The sequence below is a fragment of the Vombatus ursinus genome, unplaced genomic scaffold, assembly GCF_900497805.2.
Source record: "Vombatus ursinus unplaced genomic scaffold, bare-nosed wombat genome assembly UNPS02004746.1, whole genome shotgun sequence".
Taxonomy (NCBI): Eukaryota; Metazoa; Chordata; class Mammalia; order Diprotodontia; family Vombatidae; genus Vombatus; species Vombatus ursinus.
This window is the reverse complement of record NW_020944524.1, coordinates 12,972-23,675: the sequence shown is the minus strand read 5'-3', so window position 1 is coordinate 23,675 and position 10,704 is coordinate 12,972. Positions and strand designations below refer to the sequence as shown.

The 10,704-nt window shown below is 33.0% G+C and overlaps 1 pseudogene; it reads left to right on the top strand.

The window, feature by feature from the left end:
• The first annotated feature begins 3,865 nt into the window (after positions 1–3,865).
• LOC114027512 lies at positions 3,866–5,235 on the top strand (annotated as a pseudogene).
• The last annotated feature ends 5,469 nt before the right edge of the window (positions 5,236–10,704 follow it).

The window sequence follows — 10,704 nt, the reverse complement described above, 5'->3', positions numbered from 1 at the left end:
GAGAATGCCTTGCACTTGGTATCTTCTGGTTGGAAAGGAAAGCTGGATTGTGGCAGGAACACAGTCTGTCACCCTACTGGCAGTCAAGACAGAAGATGATAAAAGGAGCCACAAGCTTCAAAAAATAACTGACTCTGTTGTTTATCTTGATAGGTTTGAACATAGTGGGGGGAAACAATTTTAAACTATTATATGTCAATATATGTCAACTGTCTATTATATGCACAGTTTTCAAGGAAACAAGACATATTTGATACTTTTTGTAATTGGTTTTCTTATACCAAACAAAATAGATGACTGATCTACTTTACTAGATGTACTGTAAGCATGATGGACTCTCAGTAGAATTGTGAATTATGAAAGTTTGTCTTTGGCATCCTGAAAACCTTGCATTCCCTTTTTTCTTTTTTTTGGCACCCCAAGTGGGCATATGCTCTTATGCTATACCAGTTACCATGATGCTGTATCAACTGTTGTGATAATAGCTTACCTCTCTAAGAAGTATTTACATTCTAGCTTTTTAGCTGTCTTAAGCCAGAGGAATGAACAATGTTTAAGGCATAAGTGACAGGTTAAAGTAAAGGTAGAGAATTATAATTTTTTTTGTCTGGGGCAAGGATTAAAGGGGAGTACAAATCTCATCCCTCTGCCCATTATATCATATTGTAGAGTACCCAATCTTATTTTGAATTGACATGTCAGAAACTTGTGTGATTAAGGTTTGAGCAACTTTCAAAGTATGGGCTCCACTTCCAGCTTTGGGGTTGAATTAATTTTTCCTTGATAATGGCCTTTCCTTCCCTTTTTTTTTGCATTTTAGCAAATAAAGAATTTTCTTCTGGTGGGAATTGCAAATGGCAGACTAGCTATTTTTGAAGACAGAAATGTTAAGGTAAAGGTTAAATGAGTTTTCTATGAAAATACAAATGTCTTGTTTCCACAGATTTTTTTGAAGACAAGTACCAGGGTGATGCTAGTCTTGGAGTAAGAGCCTGGGATCCATCCTGGCTCTGCCACTTTTCAGCTGTGGCACATTGAGCAAATTATTTTACCTCTCTGAAATGCAGCTTTCTCAGTTTTAAGATTAAATCATTTAACTAGATTACTTCTCACGTTCCTCTCATCTCACTCTGTTTGATTCTATGATCTTATATTTCTTTTGAATTACCATAGAACCTAGCATATAGGAAGCACTTAAGGAATACTTATTGGTTCATAGATAAATTTGTAAGCTGCCAAGAAGGTGCCAACTGGCCTTGGTAGAGGAAGTTTCCTTATCTAGAAATTCTCTCCACCAATGCAATCATACTAATTGAGTAATAACTGGCTATGTCTTAATGAACTAAGTTTAAGACCAAAATTTAATTGTTATTTTTAAAATTATTTTTGTTATTTTTGATACCATTGACTCTGTGCAAGTAGTGGTGAATACTGACCTGATTTATACCTTGCTTAATGTTGATGGTGAGCAGTTATCTCTGTTGTTATCTCTGTTTCATCTTCTAGACTTCCAGTGCCAAGATGGTGGAGTGAGGAAGGAACTTTTTGAAGCCCTCCCAAATTCCCCTCCAAACAACTAGAAAACCATCTCAGAATTGATCTAGGAGCGGGTGTGTGTGTGTGTGTGTGTGTGTGTGTGTGTGTGTGTGTGATTGAATGGGGTAAATTATCCCACATAAATGAAGCATAAAAGAGCCATTACAATGGAGAGGAAGAAGGGGGGAGTGGCAGGCAAAGGTTAAACCTTACTCTCATCAAAATTGGCTCAAAGAGGGAATAACATACACAATCAGTTGGATATAGAAATCTATCTTTCCCTATAAGGACATAAAAAGAGATGGGAATAATAGAAGGGTGAGGAGGGACTGATGAAAGGGAAGGTATATTGGGGAAGGCAATGATCAGAAGTAAAACACTTGTGAGAAAGGAAAGGATGAGGGACAAGAGAGAGAGAGGAGGATAAATAAGTGGAAAATAGTGTGGAGGGAGTTCACAGTTATAAATGTTATAAGTAAAATAAAATATAAATATGAATGGATGAACTCACCCATAAAATAGAAGCAAAGAGCAGAATGGATTCAAAACCAGAATCCTACAATATGTTATTAACTAGAAACACATTTGAAGCAGAGAGATACACAGAGGGTAAAGGTAAGAGGCTGGAACAGAATCTAGTATGACCTAATTAAAAGAGATAAAGAAGGAAACTACATCTTGCTGAAAGGTACCATAGACAATGAAATCATAACAATACTAAACATATATGCACCAAGTGGTATGGCATCTAAATTTTTAAAGAAGCTGAATGAGTTACAAGAAGAAATAGATAATAAAACTGTACTAGTAGGGGACCTCAACTTTCCCCTCTCAGAGTGAGATCATTCTAACCAAAAAATAAACAAGAAGTTAAGGAGGTGAATAAAATTCTGGAAAAGTTAGATATGCTAGATCTATGGAAAAAATTGAATGGGAACAGAAAGGAATATACCTTTTTTGCAGCAGTACATGACACCTACACAAAAATTGACCATGTATTAGGACATAAAAACCTCACAGCAAAATGCAGAAAAGCAGAAATTGTAAATGCATCCTTTTCAGATCATAATACAATAAACATTACATTCAATAGTGGACAATGGAAAGAGAGATAAAAATTAATTGGAAATTAAATAATCTAATCCCTCAAAAAAAGTGGATCAAAGAACAAATCATAGAAAACACATGATAAATTCATTAAAGAAAATAACAATGAGACAACATACTAAAATTTATGGCCAAAGCAGTACTTAGGGGAACACACACACATACACACACACACACACACACACACACACACACACACACACTTGCTTACATCAGAAAAAGCAGATAAATACATTTCTTTAAAAAAAAAAACCTAGAAAAAGAACAAATTAAAAATCCCCAATTAAACACCAAATTGGAAATGCTGAAAATCAAAGAAGAAATTTATAAAATTGAAAGTAAGAAAACCATTGAACTAGTAAATAAAACTAGAAACTGGTTTTATGGGAAAAAATAAAATAGATTAATTAATTTGATTTAAAAAAGGAAAGAAGAAAATCAAATTACTAGTACCAAAAATGAAAGGGGTGAACTGACCACCCATGAAGAGGAAACTAAGACAATTTTTAGGAGTTATTTTGCCCAATTATATGCCAATAAATTAGACAATCTAAATGAAAGGGATGAATAGCTACAAAAATATAAATTACCCAGATTAACAGAAGAGGAAATAAAATACTTAAATAAAACCATTTTAGAAAGAAAAATTGAACAAGCCATCAATGAACTTCTTAATAAAAAAATCCCCATGACCAAATGAATTCATAAACAAATTCTACCAAACATTTAAAGAACAACTAATTACAATACTATATAAACTATTTGGAAAAATAGGCAAAGAAAGAGTCCTACCAAATTCCTTTTATGACACAAGTATGGTGCTGATACCGAAACCACGAAGAGTCAAAACAGAGAAAGAAAATTATAGGCCAATTTCCCTAATGAATATTAATGAAAATGTTTAAATAAAATCTTAGCAAAGAGATTATAGCAATATATCACAAGTATCATACACTATGACCAGGTAGAATTTATACCAGGAATATTAGGAAAACTATCAGCATATTTGACCATATCAATAACAAAACCAACAGAAATCATATGATTATCGCAATAGATGCAGAAAAAGCCTTTGACATAATATGGCATCCTTTCCTACTAAAAACGCTAGAAAGGGGCATGAAGGGCTCCGAACTGCAAAGGGCTCAGCCAGCTCTATAAATAAGAGATGCGGGTGAAAGATCTGTCAAGGGCTGTTTCTGGAAAAAAAAAAAGAAACAGAATGCCTAATTCTCCTTTCACTGATCTTTCACTTCCTATAAAAGAAGAAAGGGTGTCAAAATCTGTTTCATTGGAAAGAATGAATAAATGTAAGAATTTACAAGAGGCAGACCTAGATCAGTACAACTGTAATACTGCTACTACAATGAATAATCATCTAAAAAGTACTATGAAACATTTTTTAACTAAAGCTAAGAATTAGCTAAATTATGAAAGAAGACTTGTAAGAAAATCATCATCTGGGGAAGAAGAGATAATTCCTGTTATCATGCATCAGAAAAATGGAAACATTGAAATAAATAGGGATTATTCAGTTTTGTCCATAGGAGACACAAGTAGGGTTTCTGAGACTACAGCATATGCAAATCGGACTAATGGAAGTGAGAAAGAAGTCAGCTGTTTTGCAAGCAGTGTTGATGCTGACATGCATGTTAGATCCAGTAGTATATCTTTTTTGGAAAGTTTTTCTACCCATTCATCAATAATCTCTGAATTTCCATTTGCAATTGCCAATGAGAGTGGTAAGGAAATAATCACTGAAGGCATTGCTGAACTCAACTTAAGAGACACTGTAACTAGAGGTACACAGCTTAACAGTGAACATCAGCCATTAAGTTTTTTCAAGCAATTCATTATGTTCAGTGGAGAAGTATGCATTATCTCACAGCCTCCAGATTGCTTTCCAGCCCTTTCTCCGAGCTATACAACTTCTTCCAAAGAATGTTCAGTTCAGTCCTGCCTCTACCAGTTTACGTCTGTAGAATTACTAATGGGAAATAACGAGCTTTTATGTGAGAATTGTACCTAAAAGAAACAGATGTACCAAAAGAAAACCAATTCTACAGAAAAGAAACTAGAAGGTGTATATACCAATGCAAGGAAACAGTTGCTTATTTCTGCTGTTCCAGCCATTCTTATTCTCCATCTTTAAAGATTCCATCAGGCTGGTTTGAGTCTACAAAAAGTAAACAGATATGTGAATTTCCTGTTTGTGCTAGATTTAGCACCTTTTTATTCTGTTACCTGCAAGAATGTAATCAGTGGAGAGAGAGTGCTCTATGGTCTTTATGGAATAGTGTAACGTAGTGGCTCAATGATAGGAGGCCATTATACAGTTATACAGAACGGATTCCAAGAAATCATTGGACCACATTGTTGGAAATAAAAATATCCAGGGTTTCAAAGAAACAATGGGAGTATCAGCAGGATAATGGGTGTATGTTAGTGGTACTCATATGCAAGTGGTTCCAGAATCCAGAGCACTAAATATACACACTTGCCTTCTTTTTTATAAAAAGAATATTATAGTGTTCATTGTCATAATTGTTAAAAAGTTATCATTTAGACCACCTTTATTTAAATGCTGCAGGGGTAAACTGAATATGTAGTGTGCTTTTATTATGTTTTTTCTTTCATATAATTTATTGCATCCCTTGAGAGTCAGAACTTTTAAGAAGTTTTTCAGTTATTCCCTTTGAAAACAAGTTTTATTTCCTCAAAACTTTTAACATTCCATCTCCTTAAATCAAATGCATAATACCTGCTTTTTCTAAGATTATGTCAAAATATATCATTTATATTTTGGAATCTGCAGCCCTTGAGTTCTGGATGGTGTAATTCAATGGTATTAGAATTTGTTATATAGATTTAGATTTTTGCAGGTTACTATCTCCTAAAACATAAATACTAACATCAAGACCTAACATAACACAATATAACATGAAGTTAGACACATCCCTTTTTGCCAAATCTTGTATATGGTTTCAACTTTTTTTTTTTAGTACTAGGTTTATTAACAAGTAATTGGCTCACTGCTTTGATGCATTTTGAGAACTAAAAGTATAGAAAAAAAGTTGTCCAAGTTTATTTCTCAGTCAATGTGTAAATAGAGTTCAAAGAATATCCTACACATGAATCACCAAGTAAAATTTTGTATGTAGGCAACTTGTAATAGATTCTCGGTAGTCAGTTGTCAATTCATTTAATACTATGGCAAAATTGCTAGACTACATTTTAAAGTTATCAGAATTGTATTCTTTATAACATTCTCTTATGTGAAATTATAAAATTTTGTAGTCTTATATTTTAGTAAATATTGACTGACTTTTGGGAGAGGACTTTTGAGGTCACAATTTCTTTCTGTACTCAGCATATCATATATACATTCAGGATGTATTTAATTTAAATACATTCAGGATTAATTTAATTATTAATTTAATTTAATTAATTAAATTAAATTAAATATGTTAGCTTTTCTGATTGTTTCTTATATACAAGTATTTTGGGAGTAGTTTTTTCTTTGACCTTATGACTACTGTGAAAATGTTGCTTTTTTAAAAAATAAATACAAATACTAGTTTTCTAAAAAAATGAAAGTATAAGTAAAACTAAATTTATTTATTGTATCACTGGCCTGAAAAGTATTAAAATTACTTCTCAAGGTTAGATTTTTTTAAAAAGGTACTCAGGGTGCTTTTTTCCAACCATGGGAATATTGCATGCAATTTTATTTATTACAAATAAGCCTATAATCATAATTTAACTATAAAAGTTTGATTTTACAATATCACTTTTTAAAAATTCAATGAATAAAAGGCATTATTATCCAAGGAAATAGTTTGTCACAAAAAATACTCATAGCAAATGACAACTCAAAATTTTACATTGGCTAATAGAAATAAGCTAAGGGGATGTTTTCTTTTAAGTTCTCATTATACACCACCATTTTAATGGTATGTCATTGACCCCAATTGTATAAGATCAGAGTATCCTCATCAAATGCATAGGAATTAATAGCTGTCACTATCCAGGGAATCTAGTAAATGTTTGTCTTCCAGTACATTTTTTTTATGAGAAGAAAGGTACAACATGTTGGGAAATGAGTAAAAAAGTTATGGCTGTGCATTGGTGGAACATTGCTATCTCCTTAGCCCATGACCCTCTGACACAGAAATATGAAGTAGACCTTTTAGTAACTTATTGATCACTAAAGTTTATGATTAGTTTTTAAGCATGAATAGTACACACTTTTAACAATTTGTTTTTTTTTTCTTGTAAAGCATCAACATTCACATTTCAATTGCATCTTTATGTTCTAAATTTTTAGACATGCTAAGATTTGGGGGATGAAAAAGTCTGTGTGCATAATCTGGGAAAGCGAAGCTTTTTTAATGATCAAAGTTATGATCTAATAGGATACATCCTAATCCAAGGAGATGCTAAGAAAGTGTAGTGGTTTTTTTAGCTTAATTACTAGTAAATGATGTTTACTAATCTAGCTATTTATTTTTGATGATGCTAAGTATCAGTTATCTCTGGCTCTAAAACTACCAGGCTGTTACTAGCAATTGCCCATTTCTCAAAGACAGCGAACTAAAGAATTTCTTTTGAAAAGCTATTTCTTATTGTGTTAGGTTAAGTTTTTTAAAGGAAACCAGAGCCAGCCATTTCCTGCTTTATATCTGCTTACTTATACAAATGAAACCTGAGATAGTAATGGCTTATCTCAGGAAGGTCAAAAATTAAGGGAAGTGAAGAATTCTTCCCAGCCAGATAAAGCAAAGTACAAAGAATAAAAAAATTCAGCTCCTATTTAGCACTACTGGTTAATTCATCAAACAGCTTCTCAAGCATTGATTTGATTACTATTGCATAAGTTTTATAACCATAGAATTTTAGAGCTAAAGGAAGCTTTAGTGATCTGATCCAGGGGTTGCCAGGGCCACCGTTGATATTTACTTCTATGCAGCTTTTAGTGTTTTGACTCATCTTATTAACAGCCAAAAGCTGTTAGGAACAGTGGATTGATGACTCAAAACTCTCAGACCATTCACATTTTATAGCCCTTGGGGGAGAGGGAGGGTGGTAGCATAGTATCCTAAAAGGAAAGATCACCCTATTTGGAGTTACTCTCCTTATTTAGGCTCTCATTCAGCATAGGAATGGGTTGGGTAGAACTTATTTTTTGCCTACTATCTATGAGATTCCTCTTGTCTTTATACCTCATCCTCTCAGAGCCAAATTCTCTCTGCCTTTGACAGCTTCTTTAGGAAATTTGTACAAATACTCTAACAAGAAGAGGTTTTAGGAGTGGTCCAGTGCCCATCTTCCATTTAAAAATGTGTAAACTGTAAACTTACACCAATAATAATTTGACATAAAATCTCTGAAATCAATTATTTTTAAAAAGCTATTTTCTAAATAATAACAAAAATAACTCCTTTCTCTTAAAAGGTTATTGATTCCTGATGTAATCCAGTCTAATTATTTTACAGATGAAAAACTGAGACTAAGAAATTAACTGATTTTAATTGATTTGTTCTGGGTAACTATTCTAATAGTGGCAGAGCTAGAACCAAAATCTAATTCTCATGACTTGAATTCCCAATGATCTTTCCACTCAGGCCTGCTGCATGTTTATCGGTGTATTCTGAGTGTTCTGGTGGTGCAGTGTTTAGAGCACTGGCCCTGGAGTCAGGAGGACCTGAGTTGAAATCCAGCCTCAGACACATAACACTTACTAGCTGTGTGACTCTGGGCAAGTCACTTAACCCCAATTGCCTCACCTAAAAAAAAAAAAGTGTTCTGCCTATTTCTAAGTCCCTTTTCATGCAAATTATTTCTTCTTCATGATTTCTTATAAAATAACCTTAGCAGAATTTAAATTTTATGTGCAATGAAATTGAGCCTTCAATTTAACACTTAGTGCATTATCAAAATGATTGTATTTTTAGTTATTTGAAATGTTTATTGTTAATATAAAGTTGCCAAGAGGAAATGTATTTATAATACAACAGACAAATGAGATGAGAATATATTTTTAATTTTCAAAAATATTTTAGGTTGGTTATAAATTCAAATCTTTCATTAAACCTGTAATTTAAGACATTCAGCAATGTTTTATAAAAGATAATCATGCATCTGGTTTGACATGTTGATTTTTATTGGGGGAAAATATGTACATTCTTAACAGATACTGGTTTATTTGAAGAAAAAAAAGACTAGAGAGCATAAGAATAAATGGAGCTTACCTTAAAATGATAAAGAATGTCAACAAATACAGGTTCTAAGCTTTAAGGTTTTACCCATATAATATAAGCCACTAATTAAACATGCTACGTTGGAAGCTTGTTAAAGAACTACTTCATATTTAGTTTGATGTTCATGTTTTAGTTTTTTCTTTCCTCTGAATTATTAGTATTGGCTTGAGTTACTTTACCTGTGGGTTTCATTCTTAGACAACTTCAACTATTTTTCTTAGATTTAAGTTATGTATGTTATATTTTCTAAGAATGTCTTTTTTCTTCCCTTTTTTGTTCAAATTTGAAGGACCTTCTCCTTTGAAGACATTAAATGTAGGAAATGTCAGCATTCCGCTTATATGTTTAAATGAATCCATCTTAATTTATGAATCATATATTTAACTTAATTTATATGAATCACATAATTAAATGAATCCACATACATCAGAAAAAATATATAGTCTGGGGAGGATGTGACACTAAGATTTTCTCACTTTCTAATGATTTCTCCAGTCAGAAACTTATTGAGACAAAGACAAATCAACTGTGAGTTATTTCTAACAGATCTCAAATTTATTAGTTTTCCTTATATTCTGGTCTTTTTAATTATATTAGTCATGCTAATTATTATTCCTGTTAATTTTTTAATGATATTTAAGATGAGAGTCAGTGTCATACAGTCCACAGTTTGCTGGACCTGAAGATAGAAGGCTGGGGTTCAAATCCCAGTTTTGACATTTAGTAGTTTTATGACCATGGTCAAATCTGGAACTCCTAGTTATAAATATGTTCATCACAGAGAATTTCAGCACAGTGAAATCAAAGCCTTTGATATGCTGACAACATAATAACCTAATTTCCAAAGCTTCTGTGATGTATACTGTTAATATAATGTGTTAAATCTGCCAAGCAAGCACCCCTATAGGACCCTAGGGACTTTGTGTTTGTAATTTGACATAACCGCCACTAGATGGTAGTATTAGATATCACTAATAATTAAAATTCTAGGCCAGGGGTGGGGATTCTGTGGCCTCAAGGCCACCTGTGACCCTCTAGGTCCTCAAGTGTGGCACTTTGACTCAATCCAAACTTCACAGAACAAATCTCCTTTAATAAAATGATTTGTTCTATAAAACTTGGAATGAGTCAAAAGGCTGCACTCAGGGACCTAGAAGGCCACATCTGGCCTCTAAACCACAGGTTCCCTACCCCTGCTCTAGGTACTGGTCGCTGAGACAACTCAGTTCAATTTAACATAGTTGAATGCCTACCATATGCCAACAGACTTTGGAAATATAGAAACAAAAATAGAATAGGAAGTTACTAAGTGGAATGGAGGAGAGAATAGAAACATAAAACCTAGGCCTAAATTGAGCTCTTCTTTCCACTTCAACTGACCAGTTGCATTTTAATTTTAGTTCATGTACAGATTTTTATTTCATCACCCATTCATTTAATAATAATTTTAGAGTATTTACCATGTGTAAAAGCACTGTGTGTTATTATAGTTTTACCTTATCTCCTTCACAATAATAAACCTTAGGTGGTATACTCTATATGGGATTCCAGGGTTTAATTATCTTCTATAGCCTTGGAAAAAGAATCCTTTAAGATGTTTTAATTCAAAGAGTTTTGGAAGTATCTGCTATCAACTGAAAAAGTCCTATTCTCTCCTCAGACTAAACATAATGGTCATTTGATTCATGGCTCTTCATCATCAATAATGTTTATTGAGGACCTACTTGGTATATGCAAAAGCTTTGTGCTGTTCTGCCTGTCTTATGTGTGACTGCCTTCATAGAAAAACTCAGGAAGAATT